At 38.2% G+C, this 16,605-nt stretch overlaps 1 protein-coding gene across 2 annotated transcripts in view; it reads right to left on the minus strand.

The window, feature by feature from the left end:
• The window catches only part of INTU (inturned planar cell polarity protein), a 1,478,455-nt gene that overhangs the window by 1,398,687 nt on the left and 63,163 nt on the right, over window positions 1-16,605 (minus strand). The window lies entirely within an intron of this gene.

Below are 16,605 nucleotides of genomic sequence, written 5' to 3' on the forward strand. Positions count from 1 at the left end.
TCCTGCAGTTTGGGGCTTTATGCCAGAGCATTCTTTTTATTTCTGTCAAGCAAAGTAGTTCCTACTCCATTGTTATCCTGCTTCAGGCCTCACTGTACTACTTCAGTCATGCTATTTTGCCGTTACACTGCCACGTATGCGTCATTTCTGAACCTCATCCACTAGTTTCTTCAGCACTTTTGAAAGCATCTTGGACAAAGTCTCCATCTTATACAGCCATTATGAAACTTAATGAATTTCAGTAAATGCCTTTTTCTTCTCAACAGTGACATCTGAAATTTGAGCAATAAATTACTTTGGATATTCACATCGCTTCAAAACAACTCTTGGTTGTTTCACAATGAAACCGTGCTGAAGTCACATTGCACTTTTTCCTTTAGAAAATCTTGGATGTTTACTAAAAAATAATATTTCTATCAAGCGACTCTGCTTCATACTCTCCTGGAAGCAAGTAGGCTTTTCACAAGTCAAAGATGATGCAAGAATTCTTCCTTTTAATCTATGACCCATAAGTAGGGTTGCCACCTTTGGAAGAAGCAAAAACCTGACAAAAGCCCCACCCATTTCAGTAAGTAAAACATGCATTACTTTTCAACATCACACTAACAAAAGTTTAGAAGAAACGGTGAATAGTACTGTAAATGCAGCGATAAATGTATAAAATGTTGAAAGATGTGCAATTTTGTTTAAGCAACTGGTTTATTGAAACTATTATACTACATAACCATGGGGGTCTAAACTGCTGAGGAAATGAAATAAAATGAAATAAACAAATGGATATTTGTATCCCGTTCCATAGGTTCATAGGATAATACTAGACTACTGACTCTAGGGTCTTTACAAGCCTAGCCATTAAATCCCCAATATAATACTAGATGAGAGATATAGTCTATGCCCAAGATTTTTCTATCAATGACTACCCATGTCCACGAGAGAAGCAGGGGTAATCCCCAGTGGAAATTTATAGTTTCCCATCCAGTTACCTAGGTTGCACTTAAGCAGGGTTGTGGAGGTGCTCTGCTTGATGTGGATTGAAAGCCTATTCCAAAAGAGTGGCCACCTCTGAGAAATTCTCTCTCTCTCTGCGTCAGGTCCTATTTATGTCACAAGCAAGATTGAGGTCCCTGGAACAGGTGACTCTAGTCCTATGTGACTTACAGATGTGTAGCATTTCCATTAGATTTGGGTCAGAGTAATCTATACACTACTGGGTACAGTGACAGTTACTTCAGTCTGTCTGTATATAAAAGACATGCACTGGAGATCTAAAAGACATGCACTGGAGATCATGTATTTTCTTAAGTCAGAAATCGCCGAGGTCTCAAGTTGCAGCAAGTGCATGGTACGGTACATATCAAAGGGAGTGCTATATTCAATAATAGGCCTGATGAGGGATTTGCACGTAGGTAGTCCCACAATTCAGATCCTATGCCAACCAGCCCACACACAAGCCATGATATTTAGACACAGTCCACCCAGCTGCACATAGATTCATAGACTCAGACTTACTAGGCTAAATGACACAGGGGTGGGGGCTTTCTAAGCCTAGCCAAGTTTTCCCAAAAGAATAATGATGTCCTGAGAGCCAAGCATTTATAATCTTCCTCTGTCTAGAACAGTAGTGCCCAACCCACGGGCCGCATGAGTCCCTCAGAGCTCTTCTATGTGGCCCGCGACCTCTACCTGCAAGTTTAGTGAACGCATGCATGTAAACGCTTTTTTTCCATTTGCTTTTCGCTCCCGTGACCTGTAAGTATTAATGTTGGCGTGCGCATGCGCTAAAGCACCCTTCGCAGTTTGTTTTTTATAGCATCTGTTCCTGCCGCTGTGTTATTTCGCGCAGAAGAAGCAAAGTGTGTGTGTCACTGAAGAGGGTTGTACGGGGTACGGATTTGCCATTGCTGGATTTCAAAGGGACAGCCCCTAACTGCATTAATAGTAAGTGCGAGTGAGTGAGTGCATGCATGAAAGCAAAATGTTTGTGTGCGTGAAAGTAGAAGAGTGGGTGGGTGTGTGTGTGTGTGTGTGTGTGTGTGTGTGTGTGTGAGACGCACTTTCTTTTCTTTACATTGTAAAGTTTACAAAGTAACATGAGAACTCAGTTTGAGGCAATCACCACAATACCCATTATATTAGCACCATATACATGCCTAAGTAACAGTGAATAAGTGTCTGTTAAAATGACACCAATTGCCGGGTTACTTACATTTATATACACAGTATAACTAGCTGAGGTTTTGAACTCTGCTTGCTTGGTGCTTTACAAATGGCTCTAGATTTTCTGTCGCTGTTACCAAATAGCTCTTGGGATTAGATAGAATCTAGCCACTACCAGATATTATTCAGTAGTAGTTCAATGTGGAATTCTGATGGTACAACCAGAATAACCAGGATAACAGACTGCAGCTGGGGTGGGAAAACATATAGAAGTGAAGTACAATCATCTGTTTAACAAGTGCTTTTCCTTACAAGTACAGGCTACATATCCTCGCATTTGATTTGCCTGCTTTGGAGCTGAACTAATGCTATCAAAGCATGTTTTAAATTATCTAGTTTCTAGTACTTTTTATGTCTATTTTGCTTATGTTTTATTCCTTTTATATAAATGTGCTTATCTAAATGTCTCTGTGAAAGAAATAATGCCAATTTGGTGCTAGTTTGCTAGGGATTAACGATTAACTGGGTTTGGGGGTGTGGCAATTCAGCATGTAATGGAAGGCTGTAAATTTCCCACATAAAGCTAATCCCAGAAAATTGCTGGCTATTCAGTACTTATTGTAATGATAAATTTAAATTGTATTACCAAGGCTAAGCATATTTAAAAGTAAAAAAAAGTTACGAAGATATGTCCTTCCCAGAACTGCAGATGGTACTTAGAAGGAAGAAACGCTTAGTGCAGGAGTTAATCAAAGTGACTGTTCCCACCACTATTAGACTACTAAAGTAATATAATAACAGGTAAATTAGTAGACTTTTAAGAGCAGAAAATAACCTCAGGATTCTGTAATTGGTCATTAGTGGATTACCTCATGTTCCCATGTTATATAAAGGTGAGAGGGAGAGCATTTCAGCTGTACAGGTAGTGCAAGTGTACTCTTACATAGAAGTGCAGGTAAAAGTTTTTTTTTTTAATTTAAATGTGTATATCATATAACTCTGCAAATTCAAACGATGTATTCTCAAGGTCTGTGCCTTTATGCCCTACATATGAGCTTGCAAATGTGTGCCATTCTCTCACATTATTATAGCAATGTTATGCATATTGCAAGACGCAGTCTTAAAGTTTATCATTTAGGATCCACCTTGGTTATCATTCATTTGGTGCGTAAAGGTACCCACTTCCAGGGGAACATGTGTTGTTTATCACCATGATGAGTTTAATCAATGCTTTTGCCGGATTTTAAATTTTGTGACTTTATGCTTTTCGTCTAAATTACTGTGTAGACAGTACCCCATGCAGTCTATGCTTTTGCACGTCAGCAAGTAACCCATGACCTCTGCAGTCTACATTACTTCTCTATATGTCCTATGTATTTACATGCTTGCAGCAACTGTATCCATGTGTTCTCGCTTTACGTCAATTTTCAGTTGCTAATACCTTAGCTGTGTCATGTGACTTGTGCACTCAGCTTTTTTTTCTCCTGACCTTTACCATTTACTCAGTAGGACCTTTAGGTACTATGTAGTCTGGACTGTTCCATGGAAATTGACACATCCATCTTAAGTGGCTTTGCCCTGTGAGATGCGAGTTCCTCTGTTGCCTCATAGAACATCTTCATATAGCCAATGTTGTTTGGGAGACTAAGTAACTGCAGTGGAGTTTCTATGCTTTTTTACTGTTTTGTCTACCTAATCTACCCCATGCCAGATGTGCACTCACTGTTAACATGAAGACTAGTGGAATAGATTCAACAGATTCGACAAATCTGAGCAAGTAATTACAGGATTTTTCAGTGGCAGACGCTACAGCTAAAAATTGCAGCTTTGTTCAAGTTGAGGTGATCTTGCATTTGTTGTATATTTCAGGGATGTGAGGAGCACATTGTGAGACATTCACATAATTGATTTTGTAACTTTAGAAAGGTAGGCTCAGTTAAACTGTAGTGGCTGTAATTAATTTATTTTGGCTAGTCATTAGACTTGGAACTTAACTAGTTTCCTGGCTGCTTGTTACTAGTCAAATAGATATAGTTGTCCCAACATTTCTGGTGGGATAGCTGTAGTATTATTTTTGCATACTCAGTACTACCCCAGCTGACCTGGAGCAGTTTATACCTCCTGCTTTTCTATATGTCCAGGACTTGTGCTTTCACTGCCCCTAACCTCTTTCTTGGCACTTGAGTGTAAACTGCTGCTGAGTCTCTGTTAAAGAATCACTGATGCTCTGGAAGCAAAAGGACAATTGTTAGCATACTGCTGTGATTTTCTGTTCTTCTCTAACTCTATTTTAGATGGCGTAATTTTTTTCTTGTCAACTGGATGTTTGCCCTGATGTCGAAGCTGAAAGAAAGTGCTTTTACGATCACCGTTTCATGATATGAATGAATGATTAATTTTCCGTAGTTCTCCAATTGTGTTATACCAGTTTCTAAGTTAATGTTGCCCTGTTTTCAACCAGGTACCGTCAATTCTGATCTTACTTATGCAAGCGTTTTGTTCACACTGCCCTTAGGGCTACTTAATGCCAGGTGTATTATCTGTGCTAACAAGATTCTGCTGTGTCATTCTAGATCAGACATTGCTGTATAACTTCTTCTGCATATCTTCTAATATTCTAATCACTCCATATCCATTTGTTATTCAGTGCTGTGTAGCTGTCCTGTGACAGATGACAGATTTCCTTTTTTTTTTTTTTTTTTTTAGTTTATGTTATACTTTGTTACAATGGCTTAAAATCCTTTTCATTTTTCAAAGTCTACTCTAACACATTAAAATGGACAATAAAAATTGCCAGGATATGCAGTGAATTAGTAACAGCTGCATGCCTCAGCTTTCAAAAGCTTGGCAGAAATACGTTTAGACTAACAGTAGGCAGTTGAAACTTTTGAGGAATGAGTAGCCCCAAACATGGTATTATCATCAAACAGAATAGATCTGAAACCTGGAAGCAGGTCGACATGTAGAACAAGGATCACAGCATGTCTCACAATTTACTCAACCACAGAGTCAAGCTAATCAAATTGTAGGTTCTAGACTTCAGGATGGCATAATTTTACATTCATGAAACTTGTCTGATAAAAAAAAAATTCTAGGTAACAGGTATAGTCAGGAAGATAATATGAATGTATCAGCTCTAGTATCAAAGAAGCAAAAAAAAAATGTTCATGTAACATGTGCAACTCGAAATGTAAAGACAAAAGAACGTATTTCTTAAGTGAAGTTTTGTCAGCATTGTGTGGACTCATCTGTCACTCAGGAAGAAAGAAACACTGAGTGATGTATACAGAACAATTTTTGTTGCTGTGGAAGGAAGCAAGAAATATGTAGACTAGAGAAAGGCCCAAAGTGGGGAAAGAATATCCATTTAAGTCAACATGAGAAAAACACACAATGAAGCACTGAAATGGAAGCAAACCACAAAACAAGAGACAGTGAAGTTAGTGCTTAATTCTATGTCAAACAGAGATAGAGACTAGACTATAATCTAGATGACCCCTGTTCAACTATTGATTTGGGTAGTAAAGAAGTCAGGTGGGGACGATTGGAGGGAGTTGCTGATGCTAACCTGACCTTCCTGGTGCGAGGTAGCCAGCTTGTCCCACTGCTTGTACTAATGCCCAGTATATGCTTGAGTATATAGAAGTATACAAGGTGTCAGCATGCAGCTATTGAGATGTGGGAGGCAGGAGTGTCTTTATTGGACTTTTATAAGTTGTACCGGCCTAAAGAAAAATATCAGTCACGAACATGCCCTGTTCATGACATCTCTGTTGGGGAGTACGTACATTTGCGAGCATTTTTTTTTATCGTATGAAATATACAAAAAATAAAATCAGAACGAAAGTTTCAGATGAGCATCTTGAAAATACTTTTTGCATCGCCACTACCTCTATCAAAACCAATATAGACACACTGGTATCAAAAAGACAGGCTCAGTGTTCACATTAAAAAGGTTATGTTCATAATGTTTGCTTATTACACAAAAGAACAATCTTGACTTGACAGCCTGAACCTCCTGATATGGACACTTTAAGAAAGTATAACAAGAATTATGACCAATGTGTTCGAATTCTGAGAAGGTCTGTGCCTGGCTGCACCCTTGTGAACAAGTTTCATGAATAAACATTGCCACTACTAATAAAGTCAGTTATTTGCTGAAATTTGTGAAAAGTAACAAACACTGGAAGACCCCTGTCAAATTTTCAGCAAACACTGGGAAACCACTCAAGTTGGAGACGTATAGTGATCTAAGAAAGAAGTACAAAAAGGTGTCATCTGATGATGCTATGCCTCATTGGGTGGATCTGTACAAGCCATCTGATGATGCTACGCCTCATTGGGTGGATCTGTGCAAGTAGTCAGCTGAAATGTGCACTCATGCATATTGGAGAGGCAACTGCAAAAAAGCAGGTGCGAGAACCTTGTGAAACTGGTGTGTGTTGTCGCATATTATCTCCGTGTTCTCCGCCATATTAAAACCCATTTACAGCAACATAGGAGAACTGCCAGCGTTGCTTTGCTGCCTGTTTCTTTCCCCACAGCTCTGATGCTGAGCGGTGCAGACTACACATGAAGAACAGACAGGCTGCGGAAGGGCAGCAAGAAGGCATTATACAGGCATTATATTTAAAAGTAATTATTTCTTTTTTTTCTTAATGGCATAAATAATATAATTATAATAACTTCTTCTGGAGTGTTGATACAATACCCGGTTTGTTTTGTTTTGGTCCCTCGGGCACCGGACCAAACCACGCCAACCCCGGTGGGTAAGCATTACCCACACCCAGTGGGTTATTGCTATATTATCATGTTTTTTGTGGCTCCAAAGTAAGTGGATGAACCAAAGCTGAACGTGTTCTACCATCTGTTAGTCAGTGGAACAAATGTAAAAATACAAATTGTTCATTTTTTAAGAAGTAAAGGTCTCATCATTCCTGCAAGCTGTGCATCACCACTGATGCACCTTCTTTCATCTTCAGACCAGCCTTACCAGATAGCAGTGCAACAGCAACAAATCTTGCCAGTGCCAGATGTTGTCATGACTTGAATAATTTCAGGGACAGATTCCAAAGATAGAAATATGCATTTCCAAAGGGGTGCTCAGTATGAAAATACCACTGATGCGCCTTATTTCATCTTCAGACCAGCTTCACCAAAGCAGTGCAACAGCAACAAATGTGGCAACAGCTTCATCCGCAGAGTATTCAGCACTTCATTGATGCTACAGTGTGACAAAAAGCAGGAGGTCCAGTATCCCAGTAGTGGCGAAATACTTACTGCAATGGAACTGGAAACAGAAGAATACATGAGCGCTTTGAACGACATATGGACATTAAGAACATGACGGAAGACATGCACATGTTTAAGAAACCAGCAAAATCAAGAGGTATGATCTCATGCAAATGGAAGGGTTCCGTACCTGTTCATTTTTTTTTTTTTTTTACAGATAAACTAAGATTTTAGAGTTAACTGTTATTTTAACAATTAGAATTTGAATTTTTTGGGCAAATATTAGGCATTTATTACATTTATTCATTGTTCAAATTCACCTAGAATACAGCCAGGGGTTCAACTTTGGTCACCCGCGACAACGAAACAGTTAACTATATGATATATTTTTATATGCGGCCCCAAGACAAATTGTTGATTCAATGCAGCCCCAGCAAGCGAAAAGGATGGACACCCCTGGTCTAGAAGATCCATGGGCGTCAAGCCTGCTGTAAATTTCCTATTCCCTATGCACTGGTCTAGGCTGCACTTAATCTAGGTAACAGACAGACTCAGCTTCACATGGTTGGGAACCTTGTTTCATAGGATGGGCAGACTCTGGGATACATACCTGTCTCTCCAAAATGTTCTGTTCAAGTCACAGAAAAATTCAGGTCCCTAGATCTTGTACTTCTGCTATTTGACTTACAAATATGTATGAGATTCATAACGGTGGGGTTTGCTGATGGCTTCTAAGCCAGGCATAGATCAACCTTCAACAATCTATAGGATAAAAGGAAAGGGCTTTAAGGTGCTCTGCACAAGGCAGGTTTGTTATGCCTTGTATTTTTGTAAGGAACCTCTAAAGGTCACTCTAGTTGCTGCATATGCCTGGTCAGGAACAAACCAAAGGGAGCACTGTACTCTATGACTGATCTGATAAAGGCAGAGTACAGTGGGCTAATAACCTCTTTGGATCTAGATGTCATGCCCTTACTTATAAGTTGTGCAACATAAAAGGATTTCTTCACCACTGTAGCAACATGGTGGTCGAAGGTAAGACTATTGTCTACATGCATACCCAGATCCCTGACCACTGTGTCCTCTTGGGGGTGTATTATCAACATGGTAATCAATTGGGATGATTGACTTCCCAAATGGTACACCTATGCATTTCTTAGTATTTTGTTTCAGACCATGGCCTTGGTACCATTTGTTAGTCAAAGATGAACCTTCTTGAAGAGTGCTTGTGTCTGCAGGCTAGTCGATGACACCCAGCTTGCAATCATCTGAAAAACTTAGCCATAAACCTTCAGCATTTGCTTCCATTTCAGAGAAATGGATGCCAAAAAGGAGGGGGCCTAATACTGCGCCCCGAGGGACTCCACTAATGACTGGCCTCTTGGTAGAGGTACCTCACCTATTTTGACCTCCTGAGTCCTATCAGCAGGTGATAAAAGGGGTAATACTTAGTGAGCTTGTCTATAATGCCCAAATGGGTTACCGTTTCAAAAGCCTTGGCCAGGTTGAGGTGAACTGTATGCACTGTCTTACCTTCATCCAATGCTCTGGTGACCCCCTCAAAAAAGTCTACCAGATTTAATCACTATTTTTCCAGTATTTTTTTTTTTAGTTCCACAACTTAGCTCCTCTTGTTCCCCAAAGACTTACTTAGAGCAAGGACAACATTTTGAGTCTCCAGTCCAGATAGACTCACCAGTCATCTAAACACATCTGTGTACTGCAGCAAATGGTAAGGTAAGGCAAAGTCTTCACCGGTTCATTTTCTGCCAACTGTACATGGCAAATGATACCGTTTTGTAATGAACTATGTATACGAGGACCTGGGAGTATGTACCTGCATCTTCTACTGCTGTTCTTGTTTCCATCATTTCAGTAGTGTTATTGAAACAGTGGAACAACAGCTATAGAAAAGCACCTACTCTAAGAGTCCTTAGATGCACAATACAAAAACAGATGCGTCAACATTACCCCATGTCCACATCTATGTTTTACTGCATGTTGCATTACAGCATCATGGTTTACATCAGAGGTGTGATCTATAAGCATACATGACTCCAATTTGCTAAATAAATGCTTGTGTATGTAAAGCATTCAGCAATTTAAGTGCACTTTAGCAATGCATCGTCTAGCCTTCCACACTTTGCTACTCCAGTACTGCAGTTATTTAATTAATAAATGGAGAGTTTCTGAGTAGCAACGATCTTTGCTAACCGAGTAAGACCAATAAGGAATAGCTGAACTTTTAAGGGTTTGCCAACAAGCTTTGTATTGGTTGAGTTTTCTGATGTAAGTGGATCACGTCAGTGGAAGTTGTGGGAATCAAATGCAGGCCTGTAAGCTGCATTCTATTCATGGCTCACAACTTTAACCAATATACCATGAAGCATCTATATAATGCAATTTGAATACCGCATTTCAGATTACTTAGGCTTGTTCTTGAATCAAAATTTGAACACTTTCCCTGATACCAAACTCTGATAGGTTATCTGTTATACTACTTTTCTTAGTTTATTAAATAAAGAATGTAACTGTACCAGTACTTTAATAGGTTATATTTTTATATATTTGGCAAACTATCAAAACATTGATTGGTAAGCACTATTAAGTGCTTGTAAACAGTAACAAGTAATTTTAAGTGTCTGCTTAAAGGTGTATATCAGTTTCTGTACTTGCTTGCCTAGTGCTACTCCTATTTTCCTGTAAATGAGTTATATTATATTTACATTTTGATAATTTTGGAAGTGAGACAGAAATTTCAAATGTGCCCTTTTTTAAATTATAATATCCCAAAAATAAATGTAATACCATGGCACAGAACAACTTCATAAAGTGCTGTGGCTGTTTATACACTAGCACAGATTTTAACGCCAATAAAAAGGAGCCTGAAGCAAAGTAAAACATTTTTGTTTCAGACTTTGCTCTCTACCTTTGGAAAGTACATTTCCCATATCTGTTCTCTACACAGTCAATGTACACCACTTTAAATAACTGCAAAACACTTCAAAGCTAAAATCTCTATACTAAGAGTAAGGACATGGACACACCAGTGTTAAATATGATTAATATATTTGGATTTGAAAGGAGTCATTGCTAAAGATACTTGTTTGAAAATAAGGGATCATGAGATGGCATAAATCTCATGGTTAAATGTATACAATATGCGGGGGGGGGGCAGAAATACCAAAGCAATACTACACAGCATTTCAGATGGGCGGCACAGTGGATAGTGTTGTTGCCTCATAAGAGGTTCCCCAGTTTGATTCTCGGCTAGAGTGCCTTCTGTGCGAACTCTGCATGTCCTCACGCTGTTTGTGTGGGTTTTCTCCAAGTGTTCCTGTTACCTCCCACATTCCAAAGACATGCAGTTAGTGAATTGGAGACCCTAAATTGGCCACAGGTGCGAGTATGCAGCCACCCAGCGGTGCAAACTTTGGCTCTACATAACTGTCACTGTTGTAGTGACTCCCTGACCTCATGTACAAAACTGGGAAAAAGGGGTTGTGGATAAACTACACAGCAGAAGTGCTAACAAACAGAAAACATCTTCAGTTTACAAATGCCATGGAGCAGCACATTCCACAGGGTTTATCTCTGACCGTGAACAAACGGCTAAGTGAGAGGGTACTGGAAAGTCTCAACTTTATTGCAGAGGTTTACTATTACACTGGTAATTTTGTCATTCAGTTTTAAGATCTAACAGTTCCTGTAGACACTGAAAGCTTTTCTAAGGTACTATAGTAAACTCAAGACTACTTCCAGGGGGGACTCTGATGTCGCAGTCACATTTTTTAATTCAGTGACAGCCCTAGCACAGTGCTGCACAGGCCTCTAACAAGACGATATGCAGCACCAATGTAGGGCTAGCTCTACAGTCAAGCTGAATGCTAATGAGGCAGACCAAGGACAGGCATATTCAAATTAGAAGGGTCTCTCTCTCTGGAACATCCTCCAGGTTGGCCTTAACATGCAGAGCGATTCACTAAATCTCTTGGAAGTATAGATCACCACAGTTAGCCCTATCACGTCACATTAGTTTGGCAGTCTTCAGAAGAGTTATGGGATTACAGTAGTCAAAAATGAGAAGGGATGAAAGTGAAATGTTTATTTGCTTTTCAATGTGTAGAACTTACGCGAGTCAATATAGTGGAGATTACATAACAAGCAGTACTGACAGTAACAAATTCAACAAAGCTTAAAAAACAAAATACATTTACTGCCTAGAGTAACAGGAAAAGCAGGAGTTACACGATAAATACATTATTTTTTTTCAAATATTCACCTGTTTATTTTGCCATTCCTCCAAGTGACCTGCCCAGTGACTTGTAATAAATATTGCGACAAGCTAAAGATGCATTTCTTTGCAAATATGGTTACGATATCACTTTTGATTAAAAAAAAAAAAAAACAGCATTTTTCTGTCCGTGCACTGTGATTCTGCTTTGAGTTACAACTAACACAATGAAAAAAAACATACCGCTAGTCTCAAGTTGGAGTTTTTCCTTACATGATACTGAACAGTAGTTAAGTAGCAACTGACTACAAAGTGTTACACCAATATGCTTAGTCACTATAGGGGTATTTCCAGAAAGCATTTTGAAAATACAGATCATTACTTGATAATGTAGTGTGATGCTTGCTTTATTTATTGTAGGACAACTAAAACACAATGGAAAAAAAAACAAACATACTTTGGAGTTGCAGTGCAGAGTTTTCCTTTCAATGCTATGAAAGAGACGTTAAGTAACAGCTGATCCATTTACATTTGACTTGTAATGTATGACATGCTAAAATGTATATATTTTGCTAGTACTGTTACCTACAAGGTCCACTTTTTATTTTTATACAAACAGCATTTTTGGTATAAAGCATTTTCCAATAGTGCCGTGTGATTTTTGCCTTGCATTAAACAGAAAGGATGTGTTAAAGGCAGCAACATTTAAACACTTGTAAAACTTTACTAGTTTTGCTTGTCTCTAACTCTGACTACCTCATCCATTAACATATATGTAGAGTTTCCAAATAGCATACTTTACATGCTAACTAGGCGTATCTGATTCTCAGGGGCTTTGTTACAGACTCTCTCATATAGAGGTTGTGAGGTATGAATCAACGAGAGCTTTTTAAGTGAATACAGCTATGAAAAGACTAATACTACTAATAATAACAAACGAGAACCGACAAGAATGGCTGCCTGACATACTGCATGAACTTTATTTAGGAAGTATAGCATAATCTACCAACACCCAAACCCCCTGTGTTTAGTGAAACTACTAACATACAAACAAATATTTAAATATAGATCCAACTTGAATCAGACAGATCCCACAAAATCAGAAAAAAGCATAACATTTGTAAATTAAAAACACTTGGCAAATGCTCAATAGCCCACTCCATACAGTACAGTCGCTAATATATGCACCTTTACTACAATAAATTATCCTACTACATTGTTACATTCCACAAAAAAGATAATCATACAATACAGCTTTAAAAATAATTTAGCTAAATTTTAAAAATTACTACACTGTACAGTAATAATAAATTTCACTGGAAGTGGGGCAGGGTGCCTATTGAATCAAGGAATTTACCTTTGATTCTTAGAATCACAGAACCATTAGTGAAATAAATGAATATATATACTAACTATGAGATGGAGGCATCTCAGTGTATTTGCCTTCCTCTGAGGAACAGCAGTCTCAGCGCCGTAATATACACGTAGCGATGGAGTGAGGGGCATAGCACCCTTCTACGTCAGGGTACAAAAAGTGAAACACTGCCCTAAGTGAAACTTTTGATTCTTGGGTTAAATGCAGCATCGATACACTCCACTGAAATTTATTGTTTAATTATTCTGTAGATGAAAGCACTATTGCAACCAAAAGCAATGTAAAAAGACTTTCTAATGTTGGAAAATTTTTTAAGTACTGCAGAGGAAAGGGATGTATGCAGTAACAGAGTAAGTGCAGCCATCTAATAATTCCTTCTACAAATTGTCTCACATATCAAACAGCATATTAGCAACAGAAAACTGCAAATATGCAAACTAATGGAACAGACCTTTTGGACAATGAACATATTCTTGAAACCGAAGACAGCTAAACTACTTATTTTCGCTGTTCTCAATTCATCACAGGTTTGTCTACTATGCAATTCTGCAAATCAGTTCTAGCCAACTGCGAGGTCACCTAATCTCAGGTAAGCTAGAATTCTCAAAATGAGTTGTATGTACATTGTACCAATCCTAATTGAATATGTTTAGCTCAAACTGTTCCTCAGCAAATTACCTACTAAATCTACAAGGATAATGCACTTGACGCACTATTCTTAGGTTAGCTAAATATATCAATTAAAGTGAAAATGAACAGCATCTTCATCAAAGTCATGAATTGCACAAGCTGTACTTGGACAACATTTCTCCTATGACACAAAAAATGGCAAATGTATCACTGGCCATCTTCAAAACACAATTTGCATCAATGGCTGGGAAATCACAAATTCACAATAATGCCGATGCCCTTATGGACAGGGGCAATCTGTAAGACACTCAAGGTATAGGCACAAATCTATGCCATCCTCTTGCCCCAAGGGGACATACATTGGGTAAAACTGGTTTACGTTGGCTAGGTTTCTAAAAGTTCTTAAGATGTTAGTCTAATAATCTGCTATAAATCTATGAAGCTTCATACCAAAACCTAAGAGTTCTTAAGATGTTAGTCTAGTAATCTTCTATGAATCTATGAAGCTTCATGCCAAAGACTTCACAAAGTACTACATTTAACAAAGAATAAATCCTAGCAAGTGAAATTAGTAAAAATATACTTTCTCAGCATCTGAAAAAAGTCAGTGATACAATAAATGCCTCACAAATGAAAAGCATACCTCCCTCTATGGTTGGACATTAACTAAGCTACTGCTTACTGTGCAGATACATACTCATTTACTACTCAAACAGCAGTGGTGATGGAAAAGCTGTACTGCTCTACTACTGCAGCCAGCTGATCAAGCAGAGTGACGACTCCATACATCAATAACAGATGGTATATTGCAATTAAATAAATGTTATCGGCAAGCTGATGCCAAATCACACCTCAGCAGCATTCACAGGACAAAATAAGACTCAAAACTGTAACTATATAAATAAACAGAACTTGGATATTAAAAAACAACAAAAAAAGCTACTGAGCAAAATAAGCCAATGATCAGGATATTTTTTCAACATAGCAGCTATTGAGGAGTTTATGCAATGATGATGATACACTTTCCTCATAAAGCAACTCAGTGAAAATATTTGTTCAGAATGACTGTCACAGAACCTTACTTTTACCAAAAAAACTCTCTTTTGTACAGCAACTGTGAATGCCCTCAAATGATTTCTGTACATTGGAAAAGGATAACATTTATAAAAATGCAATCAAATGAAAAGTACATATGAAAGCGTAAGTTGACAACAGCCTTCAACAGACAAAACTGTATGCTTATGCAGCTAAATCCACTAAATGCATCACTGTCCCATAAATGATTATCACATTTTCTCATATTACCATGAAAAGTATGCATTTTCCTACACTGGAAATATACATCAGGAACACTTGCACTCAGTCGTTTACTTAGTTATCATCCAGCCCACTTTATCAATATTTCATACACATTTACAATACAGACATCTATACATCTTTTCAATAAACATATTCTGCAGTTGATACACAAGAGTCATAACCCAATTTATATATTTCTTATTAGCAGGAGTGTAGCCAGAAAGTTCACATTTCTAAACAAAGTTCATGTATTGTTATCCCATTTTCCATCCACCTACATGTATATGCCCTTTGATCTATGGTACATATGCTCAAGCATTATTTGTTTCATATTAACATCATTCTACCAGCATTCTCTGCCGTGTCCCAAAACAACTGCTATGCTGGGGCAGATGTTTCTATACACGTGACATATTGGGATTTGGACTCCTGGACAAGCCTAGTATGCGAAGGAGTTCCCACTTGTTAAACCTAGACCCCAGCTGGGTATCTTTGTTCAAGAACAGGCCAAATGCTCTACCAGTATCATCATATACTGGGAATCATCCAAAGCAGTAATTCAGGAATGCTGCAGCAAAGCTTCATGGTCCCTATGACTCAATCCACTTCCTCCACCAACAATGGCCATTAACCTCTGCTCCCTCCCAGCCCTCCAGTGTCAGGGATACTAATCAATACCACATCACATGGTGTGTGATCAACAGAAAAAAATCCTATTACAGTGAGTTAGCTATATGGTACTAAAGATGCAACGCATGAGCCAGCTATTTAGTACAAATGACATAACGTATGCAATAAACTATCATTCAGATTCCAAACCCTTTATTGGCTAGCTTGTACTGCAGCCAACACCTACTCTTTGCTAGCTAAATGGTACACTTTTTTATGTCATTAATGCAACTTTTCTTAATGCTTCAAGATTTAACCTGTTTGGTGCTATAACCTATATGCAGCACTACACATTATGCAATACAGAAAAGCCAGTCTGCCTCCTATTTATTGAACCTGCATAGTGTCTAAAGGGATTGACAGATCATATTCTAACAGTGAGACTACAGTGACAACAATACGTTAAAGTACTGCTGCTCAACAACTTCTGTATAGCACTGCTTACATGTTGTAAATTGAGCTACATCCCTGTTCTGCATGTTTCTAAACATTGAGACATAGCAGCACATTAAAAAGTGCTGTCTAAATAAATGAAAACATCAAAGAAACCAGCCTAAACTCACCCACCAAGCTTGCGATATCCAGAACAAAGATAAAGGCTAATACAGTTTATATAATTACAGAAAAATGCCTACAGTTAAAATCATACCTAAAATTAGTCATATCTAAGAAATCTAAAACTTTCTGCAACTTAAACTCTCAAGATACTCCGGAGAAGGTCAGTTAACCCACTTAAGAAATCTAAAACTTTCTGCAACTTAAACTCTCAAGATACTCTGGAGAAGGTCAGTTAACCCACTTGGAAAGTATAACTTGTATTCATAACCTTGAACTTTTTTGCAACTTAAACTCTCAAGATACTCTGGATAAGGTCAGTTAACCCACTTGGAAAGTATAACTTGTATTCATAACCTTGAATTTTTTTGATCAATTATCAGGGACAAAGACAAAAAATTAAAAAGGACGAAGCCCCAAACTGTAGACAGTTTTTAAATATTACTTTCAATTC

The sequence above is a fragment of the Protopterus annectens genome, chromosome 2.part0 (assembly GCF_019279795.1).
Source record: "Protopterus annectens isolate FY-2018-M chromosome 2.part0, PAN1.0, whole genome shotgun sequence".
NCBI classification, from domain to species: domain Eukaryota; kingdom Metazoa; phylum Chordata; order Ceratodontiformes; family Protopteridae; genus Protopterus; species Protopterus annectens.